Genomic DNA, 20,750 nt, shown 5'->3' with positions numbered 1-20,750 from the left:
CTCTAAATTTCATTTAATTTTAATTGTTTTAAATAGAAAAAAAAAAAACACATTTAGATAGTGGCTTACATATTCATTGCAGGCTTAGAAGATGGGGAGCAGGTTTTATGCAAACATGTCTCCTAGCCCCACAGACTCCAGAGGGTAGGGAACTGATGGTACTTTTCAAAAATGACAAAACCCACATATTTTACCCGATCTAGGATGCTCTTCTTACGTTGTTATTGGCACATCTCTCTACCAAGAGGGGTGATCTATGTTCCCCCTGGGTGAGGGATTGTGACTACCTGCACCAAGGTAGTATGGTGGAAGTGATCATTTGTGACTTCCAAAGCTGGGTCATGAAAAGGACACAGCTTCTGGTCACTTCATGCTCTCTCTGTCTCATACACACATACACAAAGACACAAACTTTCAGAATTTCTGAAATTGTGTAAATAAGCAAAAACCACCCACATGAGAACAAGAAACAGCTATTTAATTCAGAGTTTGTGTAGTAAGGGAGTCAGCCACTATCACATCTTTTTGCAGAGATCCAAAAGCAGCAGACTAGGAGTCTGGCTCTAGGTAACGGGAAACCCTCCAGTGTGCCTAATTAGAAGTGTATGGCCTGGGGAAGCTGCAGGCTGGCCAAAAGGAGGTAGGGAATTTTGTGTGATTGGTTGGGGGGGGCAGATTTTGCTTTTTTTGGTTAGTTTTAAGTTGGAAATGGAAGCAAAAAATGGAGAAGCTATCAGTTATAGATCAAGTCCTGGCCATTTGGGGCTTATTGATATGGAAGTTGTTGTTGGCTTCACTGATGGGGCACACTGTGGTTCAGGGTTCTATTTTCATGTATGTTCTAGCCATTGTCCATTTGTATGTTTGGCCTCAGAACCTAGCCAGCGTCTTGTGAGGAAGCTTCCCTTGTGGAGAGGACCCAAAGTCATCTGACAGCAGCCAAGATCAATCTTCCAGTTGTGTAAGTGAACATCTTGAGAGCATTAATATATCCTCCAAAGTCAAGCCTTCCAATGACTACAGGCCCAGCTGACTTCTGACTACAGCCTCCCATGAAAGACCCTGAACCAGAGTCACCTAGCTAAGAGTGCTTGGGCTTAGTCGCTCAGTAGGGTCCAATTCTTTGCAACCTCATGGACTGTAACCTGCCAGGCTCCTCTGTCCATGGGGATTCTCCAGGCAAGAATACTGGATTGGGTTGCCATGCCCTCCTCCAGAGAATTTTCCCAACCCAGGGATTGAACCCAGGTCTCCTGCACTGCAGGCAGATTCTTTATCATCTGAGCCACCAAAGAAACCCCTTTCCTAGCTAAGCTACTTTTCAATTCACAATCTGCAGAAACCATGATAGATGTAAAGGATGATTGTCATTTTAACTCACTAAGTTTTGTAATTTTTTATGCAACTTTAGATAACTAATAAAGGACAGTAGTGCAGCAGGAAAGAGGCCATCTCAGAACCCTCAAAGCTGTGGGGCCTAGGAGAGGGGTGTCTTTCATCTGGATATAAGGGCAGTACTGGTGAAAGGATATGGATTTAATTTGTTTCAGTCAGTATCTAAGTGTTTCCTAGGAATGGATGGGTTTATTTATATAAAAGGGGAACTTGAAGGACTGGAAACGTTTTTACAAGAGCCTTTCATCTGGAGTACAAAAATACACTAAAATGTAATGGTACCATTTATTTGCTTGATGTGTAAACACAAAAAATGTACACATTTTGGAATAGTCACAGTGGAAGGAGAGCTGCTTATACTGATGATGCTGTCTATCACTTTTCAAAAATGCCTGTGAAATCTCTTTTGGAATTGCTACAAAGCTTGGTTATGAGCTTCCCAAGAAACCAGACTCATCACTCAAACTGAGACTTAGTCTGTGACCCCAGACAGCAGTTCCCAGCTTGATCACCCAACCAACTCTGTAGATGTAGCTCTGAATGGTTTAGAACTGCTTCTAAATCTCACATCCCTGCCTCTGAGGACATTTACTGTCAGAGTTATCTTTCTAAAACACATCTTGGATCATGTGCTTCAGTGGCTCTTGGTTGTATAGGGACTTAAGCCTCAGCTTTTCAGCCAGATTTTCAAAACTTTCTACAATATGCACTCCCCACCCAGCCTTTCAGTTCTGTTATTCAAGAACACAGAATGCCCTCTTTCCTTACTGGTGATGGGTACCATTTACTGAGCCCTTATCATGTGCCTAACACTGGGGTAATAGCCTTACAGAACACCTGCATTTTATCTTTATATGATTTTATAAGGTAAATGTTATCTTTATAGTATAGATAATAATAAAACAGTGACCACTAATGTTGTGTACAATGCTCAATGTGTACAGAGCCACTGTACAATGGAAATAGAATGTAATCCACCCATATATGTAACTTACATTTCTAATTGCCACATCAAAAAATAAAAAATGGTGAGATTTATCTTAATAAATTTTTTTATTACAAGTGTATAATCAGTATAAAAACTTACTAATATACTTCATATTTTTTTGATATTGTCTTGGAAATCCACCATGCATTTATACCTACAACACATATTAATTTGGACCTAACGTTTCACTACAAATATTTGATCAGTATTTAGATTTCATAAAAAATAAATTGGAAAGTTAGAATCACAAACTCAAGTTGATCCAAATTTACTTAAAAGGAGTTTAATACTTGAATTAGTATCAAAAGTTATTTCTTTTTCTATTCTCATTCATTTTGACAAACTACTTCAATTTAAACATTTTAATTTCAACCAGTTAAAATTAAATAAAATTTAAAACTTATTTTTTTCATTTGCACTAGCCACATACCAAGTGCTCAGGGGTCACATGTGGCCAGTGACTGCCATATTAGGCTGTACAAGTCAACCACTTTACTTTCAACATGAATGTATGGGATAGGTGCTGTCATTATCCTCATTTTACAGGTAAAGAAACAGGCACAGAGGCAGGAAGTTGCACTAGTACACAGCTAACAAGCTGAAGCTCAGAACTGTATTTAGCTAATAAAAGTTGGAACCAGGATTTGAACTCAGGGTTAGGTTGAAAGCCTAAGTTTTCATCCATGCACTAGTTTCCTCATACCCATCTGAATGCAGAGTTCCAGAGAATAGCAAGAAGAGATAAGAAAGTCTTCTTAAGTGAGCAATGCAAAGAAATAGAGGAAAACAATAGAATGGAAAAGACTAGAGATATCTTCAAGAAAATTAGAGATATCAAGGGAACATTTCAAGGAAAGATGGGCACAGTAAAGAACAGAAGTGGTATGGACCTAGTGGAAGCAAAAGATATTAAGATGAGGTGGCAAGAAAACACAGAAGAAATATACAAAAAAGATCGTAATGACCCAGATAACCACAATGGTGTGATCACTCAACTATAGCCAGACATCCTGGAGTGCAAAGACAAATGGACCTTAGGAAGCATCACTATGAACAAAGCCAGGGGAGGTGATAGAATACCAGCTGAACTATTTCAAATCCTAAAAGATGATGCTGTTAAAGTGCTTCATTCAATATGCCAGGAAATTTGGGAAACTCAGCAGTGGCCACAGGACTGGAAAAGGTCAGTTTTCATTGCCCTTTCCAAAGAAGGGCAATGCCAAAGAATGTTCAAACTACCACACAATTGCACTCATTTCACATGCTATCAAGTTCAGTTCAGTTGCTCAGTCGTGTCTAACTCTTTGCGACCCCATGAATCACAGCACGCCAGGCCTCCCTGTCCATCACCAACTCCTGGAGTTTACTCAAACTCATGCCCATCGAGTCGGTGATGCCATCCAGCCATCTCATCCTCTGTCATCCCCTTTTCCTCCTGCCCCCAATCCCTCCCAGCATCAGGGTCTTTTCCAATAACTCAAGTCTTCACATGAGGCGACCAAAGTATTGGAGTTTCAGCTTCAGCATCAGTCCTTCCAATGAATATTCAGGACTGATCTCCTTCAGGATGGACTGGTTGGATCTCCTTGCAGTCCAAGGGACTCTCAAGAGTCTTCTCCAATACCACAGTACAAAAGCATCAATTTTTCGGTGCTTGGCTTTCTTTACAGTCCAACTCTCACAACCATACATGACCACTGGAAAAACAATAGCCTTGACCAGATGGACCTTTGTTGGCAAAGTAGTGTCTCTGCTTTTTAATATGTTGTCTAGGTTGGTCATAACTTTCCTTCCAAGGAGTAAGTGTCTTTTAATTTCATGACTGCAGTCACCATCTGCAGTGATTTTGGAGCCCAAAAAATAAAGTCTGACTCTGTTTCCCCTGTCTCCCCATCTATTTCCCATGAAGTGATGGGACCAGATGCCATGATCTTAGTTTTTTGAATGTTGAGCTTTAAGCCAAGTTTTTCACTGTCCTCTTTCACTTTCATCAAGAAGCTTTTTATGCTCAAAATCCTTCAAGCTAGGCTTCAATAGTATGTGAACAAAGAACTTCCAGATATACAAACTGAGTTTAAGAAAGGCAATGGAACCATAGATCAAATTGCAAGCATCCATTGCATCATAGAAAAAGCAAGAGAATTCCAGAAAAACATCTACTTCTGCTTCCCTGACTATGCTAAAACTTTTGACTGTGTGGATCACAAGAAACTGTGGAAAATTCTTAAAGATATGGGAAAACCAGACCACCTTGCCTGTCTCCTGAGAAACCTGTGTACAGGTCAAATAGTGACAGTTAGAACTGGACATGGAACAGTGGACTGGTTCAAAATTGGGATCGGAGTGTGTCAAGGTTGTATATTGTCACCCTACTTATTTAACTTATATGAAAAGCACATCATGCAGAATGCTGGGTTGGATGACTCACGAACTGGAATCAAGATTGCTGGGAGAAATATCAACAACTTCAGATGTGCAGATTATATCACTCTAATGGCAGAAAATGAAGAGGAACTAAAGAGCATATTGATGAAGGTGAAAGAGGAGAGTGGAAAAACTGGCTTAAAACTCAACATTTAAAATGCTAAGATCATGGCATCCTGTCCCATTACTTCATGGCAAATAGATGGGGAAACAATGGAAACAGTGATAGAATTTTCCTGGGCTCTAAAATCACTGTGGATGGTGACTGCAGCCATGAAATTAAAAGACACTTGCTCCTTAGGGCTTCCCTGGTGACTCAGATAGTAAAGAACCCATCTGTCAGTGCAGGAGACCCAGATTCGATACCTGGGTTGAGAAAATTCCCTGGAGAAGGGAATGGCTACTCACTCCAGTATTCTTGACTGGAGAATTCCATGGACAGAGGAGCCTGGTGGGCTATAGTCGATGGGATCACAAAGAGTCAGACACTGCTGAGTGACTAACACACTTCAGTGCTCCTTGGAAGAAAACCTTTGACAAACTTAGACAGCATATTAAAAAGCAAAGACATCAAAGACCTTTGCCAACAAAGGTGCTCATAGCCAAGGCTATGGTTTTTCCAGTAGTCATGTACAAATGTGAGGTTTGGACCATAAAGAAGGCCAAGAACCAAGAACTGATGGTTTCAAACTGGGGTGCTGGAGAAGATTCTTGAGAGTCCCTTGGACTGCAGAGATCATACCAATCAATCATAAATGAAATCAACCCTGATTATTCATTGGAAGGACTGATGCTGAAGTTGAAGCTCCAATAATTTGTCACCTGATGTGAAGTGCAAACTCATTGGAAAGGATCCTGCTGCTGGGAAAGATTGAGGGAAGGAAGAGAAGGGGGTGACAGAGGATGAGATGGTTGGATGGCATCATCAACTGAATGAACATGAGTTTGAGTAAACTCTTGGAGATAGTGAGGGACAGTGAAATCTGGCATGCTTCTGTTCATTGGGTTGCAAACGGTTGGACACAACTGAGCAATTGAACAATATCAACATTCTCCTAAAATTCTTCCTGTTTTATTTTTTTATTTTTTATTTTTTTAAACATCAGACTCTTTCCTCTGTCTGCAATATATTGCAAGTGTCATTCATTCACTCAGACAGTCATTTAGTCAATCATATTTTCAACAAATACTGGCAGTTATTTTTCAAATGTCTCTGAGCAGTGCTCAAGAGAGACATGGCATTGCTCTCCCAAAGCTTAGAGTTTACACAGCAGTTCTCCAGGTTTGATCTCAAGACCCTGTTACACTCTAAAAGTTGAAGACTGCAAAAGGCTTTTGATTATGTGGGTTACAGGTGTTGGTATCTAGTATATTAAAGATTAAAACTAGGAAACTTTAAAAGTATCAATTCATTTGAAAAATAGCACAATGAGCCCATTATATGTAAGCACAAATGATATACACCTATGAAAGGATAACTACATTTTTCCAAAACAAAAAATTTAATGAGTTGCATTTGTTTATAATTTTGTTAGTCTCTTTAATTTGTAATATTTTATAATCTAATCTGGATTTTCACCTCTGCTTCTTTCTTTAGTTTTATGTGATACATTATTTTGGTTGAGGTATGTACAGAATATCTGGCATCACCCAGATAAGTAATTGGAAAAGAGAGAAGTATCTTAAAAGTGTTTTCAGATAATTGTGGAAATTATTCTTTGCTTTAATACTATATCAAAAGTCAATAAGTGGTAATTTCTTAAAGATTACTACAATATTGAATCTGAAATCACACCAATGATAAATATATGAAATAAACTTTTCATATTAAAATTCATTAGTTTAGTTTGTACTTTCAATGGATCTTATTATGATTTTGTAACAACATGCAGTGTTTAAGAAACATTGATTCACTGAGTTATACCATTCTTTCAAATGTTGACATATTTCATTACACAATATATATAAAAATCACATTTATTAATAGCAGCACTGAACACATCAGAACAGTCATTAAGTGTTGGAAATATGTTGAGCTTGTGGTGACAAATACAATTTTTCCAACATTCTAACTTGTATGTGAATGCTTGAATTTTACCATTGGCCATATATAATATGAGTTGTTTTTCTTTAGTGACAGACTTTATTCATTTTTGAGAGAATGTCTGCCAAATACCCAAGTCTGAATAAGTATAGTTTAACTACCTGTTGTTCTTTCAAGTAAAAATGGTGTTCCATAGAAAATAGCATGTAGTTCAGCTTACAATCCAATCACACAAATGCTTTTCCTTGGGATGGCCATCGTACTTCATCATATTTCAGCAGAAGGGTTTGCATACTTCCCATTTTGTCATGGAGAATATAAGACAGATATGTACTCAAGGGATATGATTTAATAAAATTAATCATTTTTATTGCTTAATCAAGAACACTCTTAAGTAAAACTAGCATTTTTTTTCTTCTGTGAATGAATAGAGGAAGAATAGAATAGCTAATGCTATAGGTTGTTGTCCCAACCATGATTCATCTTAAGGCACCAGTAGTTTTATCTCCATTTCTTTCATACCATCAATGCAAATGTCAATACAGTAAAAAAGATAGACAACAGTTTTACCATGAAACTAGTTTTGACCTTGTGAACACCAAGGATCTGAGGATCACACTTTGAAGACCAACGGTCTAGAAAGAAAAATAATTACTCAAGTACACAGGTAAACTGACCCACCCCAAAGGGTCAAGAATGGCCTCATGAATATTTAAAGGTAGACCAGAAATGCACATGCCAGTGACCCAAGACAATGCACATGCCAGACAAACCAAGGGCAGGGTAGGAGAAGTGAGTGTCTGGGATAAGCAGTAGGGTGTGTGAAAGCTGGAAAAGACAGGTAGACTGGAGGAACAAGTGTGTTTGGGTGAAACCCAAAGAATCACAGAGAGAGTAGTAGGTGATGAGATCAGATATGTGGGCAAGTCCAGCCTGTGAACAGCCCTACAAATGTGTTGAGGGCATCACATCACCTCTGTTTGCTCCTGAAAATGTTTAACCTGAATCTAATCATAAGCAGACAACCAGAAAAATCCAATGTAGGATGCATTCTGCCAATCTTCCTGGAATCTTAAAAAAAAATATCAAGGGGTTGAAAGACAGAAAACTGTGAAGGAAATGTTCTAAATCAAAGGGGATTAGAGACATGACACCTAAAAGCATTACATAAGGAATGATATTGAAGCTGAAACTCCAATACTTTGACCACCTGATGCGAAGAGCTGACTCATTTGAAAAGACCCTGATGCTGGGAAAGATTGAAGGCAGGAGGAGAAGGGGACAACAGAGGATGAGATGGTTGGATGGTATCACTGACTCAATGGACATGAGTTTGAGTAAACTCTGGGAGTTGGTGATGGACAGGGAGGCCTGGCATGCTGCTGTCCATGGGGTCGCAAAGAGTCAGACACGAATGAGTGACTGAACTGATGACTGACTGACTGAATCCTTAATTGGATCTTGATTTTTAAAAAAACCACCACCAACAGCAATAACTATAAATGACATTATTGAGATAATTAGGATAATTTGAATTCAGATTCTATGCTGTATCAAGGCTAAATTTTCTTAATGTGACAATTGTATCATGGTTATATAGGAAAATGCCTTTAAAGGTATTTAGGGGTGAAATATTAAGATGTTTGACTAATTCAGTTCTCAAATGATTCATCCAAAATTATAGGTATATAGAAAGAGAAAGAGACAAAACCAATGTAGCAGAATGCTAACAATTGATGAACTTAGGTTGCAGCAAGTTTTATTATTCTGGCAAATTTTCACTAGGTTTGGAAGCTTTTCAAAATAAAATGTAGTATAACAAGTTTGGGCTTTATCCTAAAGTCAGTGGAAGCCATGGAAAGATGTTAACCAAGGGAATCGCATAACTAGGACTCTTAGGTCACAAGGGATCAAAACCCAGTTAAAACCGGAAACTTACTGACTCACATGAGCAAATATGATGGGTGGTGCTGGTCTCTGGATTTCAGAATCTGCATCTCCTCAGGTCCTACCACTCCACTCCCAAATCTTTCAATCCTTCCTGTTACTCTATAATATTGACCTCATTCTTTGCAACTGTAGAGACAATTTCCTCTGCCAGGAACCATGGCCTCAGGGGAATGTGAGTTTATTGCCTTACATCCTGGGAATCCTCTGCTTCCACCTGTTTGAGATTGACTAATCCCCAGCAAAGCATTTTTATTGGTCCTATGTGGACCAATCAAAGGTTCACCCCTTTGACCAATCACTGAGGCCACAGATGATAGTTGGAACCCCCAGATTCTGTCCTTGCCTCAGTTCCTTCTCTTAGAAGCAGATGCCAAGATCAGATTAGATTTCCAAGAGATTTATTGGGGGAGATGCCCATAAAAGATAAACTGAAAGGAGGCAGAAGTGATTGGGGAGACCCTTCAGGCTGTAACACAGGCCTAATGTCTGTGAAAGAAGAGAGGGAAGGATGGAGGATTGGCAAGAGTCTCAGGCCACTGCATAGTTCTGAGAGTCTTCACCAAGCAAATAGAGAATTCCCAAGAAGATTGTCATTGGAAAAGTACTACATCCAGGCAGGACTGTCCCAGCTCTAGATCCCCATCGTGCTCAGTTACTGGCTGCAAACAGTCTGGAGGAAGCACGGTCTTGGTAGAAACACAGTGGTGGATCCCAAAGTGCAGCTGCTGAAGCCTGTCAGTCAACTATGTGGGCTTTTTAGACAGTCTGAACTATACACCTTATGGTTGCCACATCCTGATGATCAGAAAGGGAATAAGGGGATTGAGGAAGAGATGCTGTGCAGAAAAAGGATAAAGCAATAGCTGTTAAGCTAGATTTATCACAAAGGAAAGAAACTTACATTTTTTCTAAGTCCTCAGTTCTTTGAATCTGTTTGTCCTTATTCAGTAATTGGTGTTTAGTAATTACATTTAGATTTTGGGAATGATTACAAAAGAAGAGGAATGAAACCGATATTTTGAAATAACATTATGATCTCACTCAGCTGGAATGATTCCTTTGAGGCTAAAAAACGTGTGTTTGATGTGCAAAGTCTGGTGTATCCAGATTTGCTTATTTTATCACTCTAACTTCCTGTGATTTCTAAATAAACTCAGGACACCTGTGAGGGTTCTTGTTTCTTGTTTAGCAGTTGTGTGAATTAGTGGCATTAGAAATAGAACTAGGTTTCATCCACATTCAACCTTTGTTTCCTACCTTGGTCTCATCACATAGATAACCAGCGCTGGAACACACAAAGCCTGGATTGTCACCAAAAGGTGGATCTCAACATCTTGTTGAGATGAAAGACCTGATTTTGATTTGTAATAGAAAACTGTTCAAATGAAATGGGATGGTATAGCTGCAATGGAAAAGAGTGAGAGAGTTAATTCTCAGGTAGGTTGATAAGGAGCCTGGGACCCTCTAGGAGGAGAAAGTGGTCTGGGGCCCTCGAGGAGGAGAAAGGAGCAACTTTTCCCCCCTACATTCCTTTGTCTTAGTCACATAAGACATTTTTTCTTAAGCTCTGAGCTGTTATGACAACAATAAATCCTAAGACTAACTTTCTTTAACCCCAGACCTAATGATTACACAACAGAGCAACTCATCTTGCTCAAGGATATGTTTTCCTTTAAGCTCTGTACTAATGATTACTTAACAAAGATGTATCTTGCTCAAGGACATGTTTCTCCTTCTTAACAAGAACCTTCTGACTAATACTATTATGGTAAGATGTACGTGGAAGTGAGTCTGGTAAGACCTTTCTACTGTCAGTAACCAACTGAAAAAGTTGGGCTTTAGCGCCACCCAAACTAGTGAGTGGGGCACTCCCTGCCCCCTTCTGATGTCTAGGTCAGAAGCTTTCTCTATCTCTTTTCCACTGTAATAAAACTTCTGCCACATGGAGCTCTGAGTGCCTGAAGCCTCATCTCTGGTCCTGAAGCTAAATTCTTTTCTTTAGAGATCGCAAATCTAACACCATTCACTGTAAGCTATCAAGAGTATGGTGGTTCCTCAAAAAATTAAACATAGAGTTACTTTATGATCTGGCAGATCCATTTCTAGACCCCAGAGAATTGAAAGCAGAAATTTAAACAGGTATCTGTACATCCATATTCATAGCAACATCATTCATGATAGTCAAAAGGTGAAAGTGTCCATTGACTGATGAATGGATAAAGAAAATGTGGTACATACATTTAATAGAACCTTCAGTTCAGTTCAGTCACTCAGGCGTGTCCGACTCTTTGCAACCCCATGAATCACAGCACACCAGGCCTACCTGTCCATCACCAACTCCCGGAATTTACTCAAACTCATGTCCATCGAGTCGGTGATGCCATCCAGCCATCTCATCCTCTGTCATCCCCTTCTCCTCCCGCCCCCAATCCCTCCCAGCATCAGGGTCTTTTCCAGTGAGTCAACTCTTCACACGAGGTGGCCAAAGTACTGGAGTTTCAAATTCAGCATCAGTCCTTCCAATGAACACCCAGGACTGATCTCCTGTAGGATAGACTGGTTGGATCTCTTTGCAGTCCAAGGGACTCTCAAGAGTCTTCTCCAACACCACAGTTCAAAAGCATCAATACTTCGGCACTCAGCTTTCTTCACAGTCCAACTCTCACATCCATACATGACCACTGGAAAAACCATAGCCTTGACCATACGGACATTTGTTGGCAAAGTAATGTCTCTGCTTTTTAATATGCTGTCTAGGTTGGTCATAACTTACCTTCCAAGGAGTAAGCATCTTTTAATTTCATGGCTGCAATCACTATCTGCAGTGATTTTAGAGCCCCCAAAATAAAGTCTGACACTGTTTCCACTGTCTTCCCATCTATTTCCCATGAAGTGATGGGACCAGATGCCATGATCTTAGTTTTTTGGATGTTAAGCTTTAAGCCAACTTTTTCACTCTCCTCTTTCACTTTCATCAAGAGGCTTTTTAGTTCCTCTTCACTTTCTGCCATAAAGATGGTGTCATCTGCATATCTGAGGTTATTGATATTTCTCCTGGCAATCTTGATTCCAGTTTGTGGTTACCTTATTCAGCCTTAAAAAGGAAAGAAATTCTGTTTTTCTAAAATAGAACTATAGATGATTTACAATATTGTATTAGTTTCAGGTTTACAATATAGTAATTTAATGTTTTTATAGATTATACTCCATTTAAAGTTATTATAATGGCTTGTTTGTATCTCTCAATTGCCTATCCCTTATTTTGATCCTCCCCACATCCTTCTCCCTACTGGTAATCACTAGATTTCTCTCTGTATTGGTGAATCTGTTTCTGTTTTGTTACATTCATTGTTTTATTTTTGTTGTTGTTGTTCAGTCACTAAGTCATGTCCAAATCTTTGTGACCTCATGGACTGCAACATGCCAGGCTTCCCTGTTCTTCACCATCTCCCCGAGTTTATTCAAACTCATGTCCATTGAGTCCGTGATGTCATCTAACCGTCTCATCCTCTGTTCCCTTCTCCTCCTGCCTTCAGACTCTCCCAGCATCAGGGTCTTTTCCAATGAGTCTGCTCTTTGCGTCAGTATTGGAGCTTCAGTTTCAGCATCAGTCCTTCCAATGAATATTCAGGGATTCCACATATAAGTGATAACAGAGTATTTGTCTTTCTCTATCTGACTTATTTCACTGAACTTAATACTGTCTAGGTCCATCCATATTGTTGTAAAGGGCAGAATTTCTTTTTTTAATGGTTAAGTAATATTCTGTTCTCTATATATATATAACAGCATCTTTATCCATTCATAAATTGACAGGCAATTGGGTTTCTTCCATATTTTGGCTATTATAAATAAAGCTACTGTGAACACTGAGGTTTTGTATCCTTCTGAATTACTGTTTTTTTGTTTTTTTTTTTTTTCCAGATATATACTCAGGAGTGGAATTGCTGGATCATATGGTAATTCTATTTTAGTTTCTTGAAAAATTTCCACACTGTTTCTCATACTGGTTTCACCAATCTACAATTTCATCAACAAGGTCCTAGGGTTCTTTTTCCATATGCCCCCCAACATTTGTTATTTGTAGACATTTTTGATGATAGCCATTCTGACAGATGTAAAGTGTTATCTCATTATGGTTTTGATTTGCACTCCTCTGAGGATTAGTGCTAGGGAGCATTTTTTCTTGTGATTGTATATCTTCTTTGGGAAGATGTCTATTTAGGTCTTCTGCCCATTTTTAATTGAGTTGTTTATTTTTGATATTGAGTTGTATGAGATGTTTATATATTTTGGCTATTAACCCCTTATAGCTCAGTCACTCAGTCCTAACACTTTGAAACCCCATGAACTGTAGCTCGAAAGATTTCTCTGTTCATGGAATTTTCCAGGCAAGAATACTGGAGTGGGTTGCCATTTCTTTTTCAAAGGGATCTTCCCAATGCCGGGACTGAACCCACATATCTTGTATCTTCTGCATTGGCAGGTGGATTTTTTACTGCTGAACCACCGGGGAAACCTTATAGGTCATATCATTTGCAAATGTTTTCTCCCATTCAATAGAGCTATTTTTTAATTTTGTCAGTGGTTTCTTTTGTTGTGCAAAAGCTTCTAAACTTAATTTGGTGTTGTTAATTTTTGCTTCTGTTTCTTTTGCCTTAGGAGACAGATCCAAAAAAAAAGAAAAAGAAAAAGAAAAACCCCAAACACTGCTATGATTTACAAAGAGTGAACTGCTTATATTCTCTTCTAGGATTTTTATGGTTTCAGGTCTAACATTTAAGCTTTGATCCATTTTGAGTTTATTTTTACGTGTGATGTGAAGAAATGTTCTAAGTTCATTCTTTTACATGTAATGTCTAGTTTTCCCAGCATGACCGGTTGAAGAGACTCTTCTCCATTGTATATTCTTGCCTCCTTAAAAAAGAAGGAATTTCTGACATATATCACCACATTGACGAATTCTGAGGACATTCTGCTAAGTGAAATAAGCCAGTCACTAAAAGGCAAATGCTATGTGATTCCACTTATATGAGTTACCTAAAGTAGTCAAATTCATAGAAACAGGAAGTAGAATGCTAATTTTAGGGGTCATGCGGAGGGGATCATAAAAAATGAAATGGGACCACTTTGGAAAGCCATGAGAGTGGATCAACTAAAGATGAGTTTAAGTATATTCTAGAACCCAGCAATCACAATCATTGGTGTATGCCCATGATAACTGAATGAATTTTTTCATCAAAAGACAGGTGCAAGGATGTTTATACCAACACTATTCACCTGGTCAGAAACAGTCAGATGTCCACCTGTGGAAGGATATATAATTATTCATATAGTGGAATGTCATATAGCAATGGAAATGAGCATACTACTGCTACACATAACTTGAATGAGTCTCAGAAATATGAAGTTGGGCAAAAGTGATTCCATTATAAAGAAGAGAATCTAATCTCTGGTGTCAAATGTCAGAATAATGCTTACTTCTGGGGAGGAAGTGGAGGGTTGACTTGGAGGGAGCATGAGGGTGACGCCTGGATACTGGTAGTGACCTATTTTCTGATTTGGATGGTGGTCACATGGGTGTGTTCACCTTGTGAAATTTAATTGAACTCTACATGTATCATACTTTTCTGCATCTTTACCTTCACTTTTGAAAGTTCATTGAAATAGTGGATCAGGAGTAATTAGGCTTCTAAAGTCACCATAGAGTTTGAAATTAGTCTTTACATAATTAGCAATCAGAATTTATATAGTGGAGAGTTTTGGATCCAACTGTGGGAAGGCAGAGAGCTTTTCTGCATAAAGAACATATCAACTGTGTGACTATGTAGTAGTTAACATTTTAAAAATACGCTTCATGTTAAACAAAAACCTTTTATGCACATTTACTCTTCATGATAAATCTGAGTAGCAATTGTTACCATTACTACCTTCCAGGTGAGAAGTCTAGCACTCAGAAAACTCAGTGACCTACAAAAATGTCTCAACCAGTAGGCAGTAGATTCAGAATTAAGCCTAGGTAAGCTGGCCCCCCAGTTTATACTGGCTAATCCTCTCCACTCTGCCTCCAAGTATCTTTTAGTATCTGGCAGTGTCCCCTCATTCATGTGGTATTGTGCTTGGGGAGTGTGGTTCTGCCTTTATTATCTATATATTTCTATTGTAGAGAAAGAATTCTATGACTTTCCTTGGTGCTTACTCTTTACCAATTAGATTTAAATTTTTATTGTTTTAATTTTTAATTGAGTGCCTTATTAGAATTTCAATACAATAGTTATTTTTATTTAGACTTTTCTATTACAAAAATGTGTAATGACTTGGAAAGGAAATTGAGAAACTAAGAAGTCAACCATAATTCTGTCATCCCATTTAAATGGTAGCGTTCCTTCTTAGATCTGCTTTTGTGTGTTTATTTTTCCCACTTTTTCCAGTCAGCAATACATATCTTAGAGTCTATAAAACTACATTTATAGAAATAACTTTTTGTGTTGAGAGTAAAATTGTTATTAAAAATTGCAAACTGCAAAAACGTGAAGAAAAATGAAAATTAATTTAATTGTACAACTGAGCAAGAACCAAAACTAACAACTTTCCTATGAATACATAATATTCATTTAGAAGTTGGAATTGTACTCTACATACAAAATTGTATCCTGCTTTTTGTCTTGCTTACTTTCTCCCAGGCTACCAAATATTCTTTGAAACCACAAATTAAAAAGTATCATTGGAATACAGTTGATTTACAAAGATATGTCAATTTCAGGTGTACAGCAAAGTGAATTAGTTATACATATACATATATTCACTTTTTTAAGATTCTTTTCCCACATAGGTTATTAGATACTGTTGAATGAGGTTCCCTGTGCTATATAGTAGGTCCTTATTAATTATCTATTTTATATAGTAGTGTATATATGTTAATTCCAATCTCCCAGTTTATCACTCCTTTCCCCTTGGTAGCCATAGGTTTGTTTTCTATATCTATGACTCTATTTCTGGTTTGTAAATAAGTTCATTTGTATCATTTTTTTAAAATTCCACCTATAAGTATTATCATATTTGTCTTTGTCTGACTTACTTCATTTAGTATGGCCATCTCTAGGTCTATCCATATTGCTGCAAATGGCATTATTTTTATTCTCTTTTAATGACTGAGCAATATTTCATAATATATATACATATATATATATATACACCACATCTTCTTTATCTTTGAAGTGAAGTGAAGTTGCTGTCATGTCCAACTCTTTGCAGCTCCATGGACTGTAGCCTATCAGGATTCTCCATCCATGGGATTTTCCAGGCAAGAGTACTGGAGTGGGTTGCCATTTCCTTCTCCTATGGACACTTAGGTTGCTTCCATGTCTTGGCTATTAAAAATAATGCTGCAATGAACATTGGGGTGCATGTATTTTTTCAAATTATAGTTTTCTCTGGGATATGCCCAGAGCAGGATTGCTGAATCATGTGGTATTTCTAGATGTAGTTTTTTAAAGAAAACTTCACACTATTCTCCACAATGGTTATATCAGCTTACATTCCCACCAATGATGGAGGAGGATTCCTTGTTCTCTATAGTCTCTTTAGTATTTATTATTTGTAGATTTTTTAACATTGGCCATTCTGATCAATGTGAGGTGATACCTCATTATAGTTTTGATTTGCATTTCTCTAATAATTAGTGATGTTTACCATCTTTTCATATGCTTTTTGGCCATCTGTCTTCTTTTAGATGTTCTGCCCATTTTCTGATGGGCTTTTTGCTTTTTTGATATTGAGCTGTATGAGTTTATGTATCACTTGTCAATTGCTTCATTTGCAAATGTTTTCTCCCATTCAGCAGCTGTCTTTTTGTTTTGTCTATGGTTTCTTTTGCTGTACAAAGTTTTAAAATTTGATTAGGTCCCATTTGTCTATTTTTGTTTTTATTTTCTTTAAGGATGTAGGTCAAAAAACATATTGCTGCAATTCATGTCAAAGAATATTCTTCCTATGCTTTCCTCTAAGAATTTATAGTATATGGCCTTAAATTTAGGTCTTTTGAGTTTATTTTTTCTATGGTATTAGAGAATGTCTTAATTTCATTCTTTTAACATGTAGCTGTCCAACTTTCCCAGCACCACTTATTGAAGAGGCTGTCTTTTTTGCAATGTGTATTGTTGCCTCTTTTGTAATAGTTCAGTTGACCATAGGTATATGGGTTTATCTTTGGACTTTTTATCCTGTTCCACTGATGTATATTTCTGTTTTTGTGCCAGTACCAAGTTGCTTTGATTACTGTAGCTTTATAGTATATTCTGAAATCAGGGAGCCTGATTCCTCCAATAAAGTTTTTCTTTCTCAAGAAATTGCTTTGGCTATTCAGGGTCTTTTCTGTGAAAACACAATTTTGATGGACCATCACAGCTATTGTATACAAATACTTTAAAGGAGTTTGCCTGCATAAATTTTTCATTCTTAATGTTCTCTTCTAGCCTATTACATATATAAATGCAGTGTAGTTTTTATAGAATTTCAAAGATTATAAGGTTACTAAGGGTAGAAAGCACTTGAAATAAAGTATAGAATCTAGCCTGAATCAAAATGACGCTGAACCAAAGGTGTTCAGCAAAGTGGGGAACAATCCAGTGAGAATTTTGGATTGTGGTTATCTATTAGTTCTGGGTTAAAGAGTCAATGAAAACTGACATATATATATATATATATATATATATATATATATATATATACTTATAAAGATAAAAGAATCTTTACATATCAAAGCAAATAGTCTTTGGCTATGTCCCAATTATTTTCAGATTTACTTATGTACCCACTGGCCTACTTTACCAGAAATTTGCCCACAACCAAGTTTCTTTGTGGCATCCCCCGGTGGATGTGGGTCCTAGTGCTGGCACAATTGCTGGGCTGCCACAGGCATACAGAACTCTCCAGCTCCTGGCTCACCCTGTTCCACTGAAATTGCTTTAAATTTCCTGAAGGCTCTGAGTCAAAACCAGACAGAAGAGGAATTCCCACTCTTTCCCATTCCAAGAAAAGTCAAATTTCCTCCTTCTTACTTTCCTTTTAGTAAAAATCTTTACTCCTCTTGCTAGGGAGAGGCTTTGTTTTCTTGGCCTCAAGAAAACTCCATCTAATCTTGGTCTGCCTCCTGTAGTCTGATTCATTCTTTCTTATCTAGGATTTTCATCTAAAGTGACAGATGCCCCATAGTGTAAATAGGTCAAATTGATCTCACCTAAAATTAAAAAACAAAAGTGTGTTGGAACAACGAGCCACAGCTTGTGTTCTCATCAGTTTCAGGCTGCTCACTTGGGAATACTGAGGAACAGAGGGAGATAAAAATTGTAAAACCAGGCCAACACTTGAAGTTCAAATAATAATCTCCTTGCCAGTCTCTACTCCTCTAAATTCATCATAATGAGGGATACCCTCCAACTTGAAAGCAAAGATTTAGTTAAAATAGCTGGCTATCCAAACAAGTTACATTCAGCAAGAGGAGCAGTGTTCGGCTTCATTGCTATTTATTTTAGGCTTAAAATGATACAAACAAGTGTTCAGAAACATAAAGACTCTAGAGGGTATTGTGTATTCAGTTCCACATTTAACAAATTATGGGTGTTCTGTATGTTGTGAATTTAGCAGTTAAAGGAAGTTTAGCAGTCTCCCTAAACTGTGAGTTTAGCAGTCTCAACATAAAACTGCATCTTGTTGGCAGCACCAATGGAAATAAACAAATACACAGCTGCTTCATTAAACTTAAATATTATTTATGAGTCTGTAAATATAAATAAGATTTTGTTAGAATTGTGTGCCCCTGTGGCTGTAGCTTTCTATAAAAATGACTCAGAATGTCATACCTTCTAAGATTATCCTGCATTTGCCATGTTTGCCTGAAAATGAAAAAAGGAAATTTTAATTATGGCAATGAGCTCTATTGTGAATGGCAAGAACGCCATACTTGCCTTCAACTACCGCTGATTCATGTTGATGTTTGACAGAAAACAACAAAATTCTGTAAAGCAATTATCCTTCAATTAAAAAAGAAATAAAATTAAAATAAAAATCATATAGCCTAATTTAAAAGAGATTAGATCATTGTCAAAATGGCCACATGATTATAAGGTGTGTATCCTCAAAGGAAAAATAACCAATGTCTTAACTTTTTCTGAGTCAAATGTAATTTCTGATTAGACCCCTCCTGAACTCGCTAACAAATTATGATCAGAGAAGAAGCCCAATAAGTTTGGAGTTTGGTTGAGTTTAAAATCTGATTTTATGATTCATTTATACTTAGAGATGTTGTTATTTCTCTCCTCTGATTTCAAATGGAACAGCAACCAGGGACTGAAACTAATGTTACAAGTAACAGTTAAGTTTTAACAGTGAAGTTTCCCTGTTAAGAAGCAAGAAGATCCCTCAATCTTTGAATAGAATATAAATAATGGCAGAATAATAGAGTGAATAATATCTCTTCTCAATAGATAAATCAATTAGCAAAATCTTGAAAGTTTTCCTGAGATAAAGAATTAAACGTTTGAAATATCTGTCCTAGTTATTATCTCTTAGGTTAGAAGTCCAGTCACCCATCCCTACTTGTGAGAAATGCACCCACCTCTCCCATGCTCTAATGGCACAGCTGCAGTTGATTAGACTGGGGGCAGCTGGGAGACCTGATCAAACAGGAATTTGGAATTAAGACTGAGAGCAAGCAGGATTAAGGACAGTGAAACCAGTAAGGTGTTGACTCAGAAGTTATTAACAGTAGCTGTTAATCCATGAGGACTACAAAATAGAAAAAGCTGGGAAACAGAATAGTAGAGAATTTGGGGGCTTCACCAGAGCATTCTGGAGTAATCTCAGGTTCAAGTGTGTTCCTGAAATCCAGCTAGAGTTTTTTGTTTTTTTGTTCCATTACATAGGTTTTTTGTTGTTGTTGTTCCATTATGACCACTGTCATCTTTATAATAAACTCTCTTTTCAACTAAAATTAAATCCAAGGGGCTCCTCTTACTTTCAACCAAGAAAGGTCCTAGACAACTTTTGGAAATAAACTTTTATAATTATTTATTTAAAGCTAAGACCATTCCTGTTTTAAATACAGACAGGCTTGATATGAGCATTAATATTAATTTTGATATTTTAAAATGGTGGCAGATAATTAAAAACATTATGTTCCTCTACAAAACAATAAAATAACAAGCTTATTGAAAACAGGGAAGGAAACTTTATGTCTTCCCTTAAAAACTAATCAATAATTTTTAAAAAATTCATATTCATCAGTCTCTCCTAATGTCTTCAAAAAGACATTAGGGAAAAAGTCTTCCCTACTTGTGTAGCAAAATATATTGCTATGACTCTATCATAAACATATCATAATACATAGCAAACAGTTATCATTCCACACAGTCTATTTCATCTCTATTCTGGACTCTGACATTGGGGATATGAGGTTGGAGAGACTACAAATGCAGTCCTTAAGGGAAGACAAACATAATGTGTCACATGGGACTCTCCTTATTGCTTCAATGAGCCTACCTATTAGCCAGAGGACCAGGGCTGCCTCCACAGGAATTGCTGAGATACAGCAAAGTGAACCCTGTGACTCCTAGTCTTTCATCTAAATTCAACATAAATAAGAGAAACCTGGATTGATTATTTTATTGAAAAAGAATTTCTTTGATGTTAATTTATAGGAGTAGTGAGCTTTATGGATATTCCCCTCCATGCCTACTGCTTCCCTTTAAGAAAAATTGGAGCTGTGAGGACTAGGAGGACAAGAAAAATGGCATATTCTCCATGTGAACACACATAGAGACTATTCTAAGTCTCATTTGGAGGCTGGTGGAGGTAACAGCATTGTTCTTCAAAATGAGAGATGGTTGTAATTTGAATGTCCCACAATCCCAGAGTTTGCTGGGGCAAGAGTACAAAAGTGTACTGTTGGGC

Source organism: Muntiacus reevesi, chromosome 8 (genome assembly GCF_963930625.1).
Source record: "Muntiacus reevesi chromosome 8, mMunRee1.1, whole genome shotgun sequence".
NCBI lineage: Eukaryota > Metazoa > Chordata > Mammalia > Artiodactyla > Cervidae > Muntiacus > Muntiacus reevesi.
The sequence above is the reverse complement of the archived record's forward strand: the minus strand, read 5'-3'. Positions refer to the sequence as shown.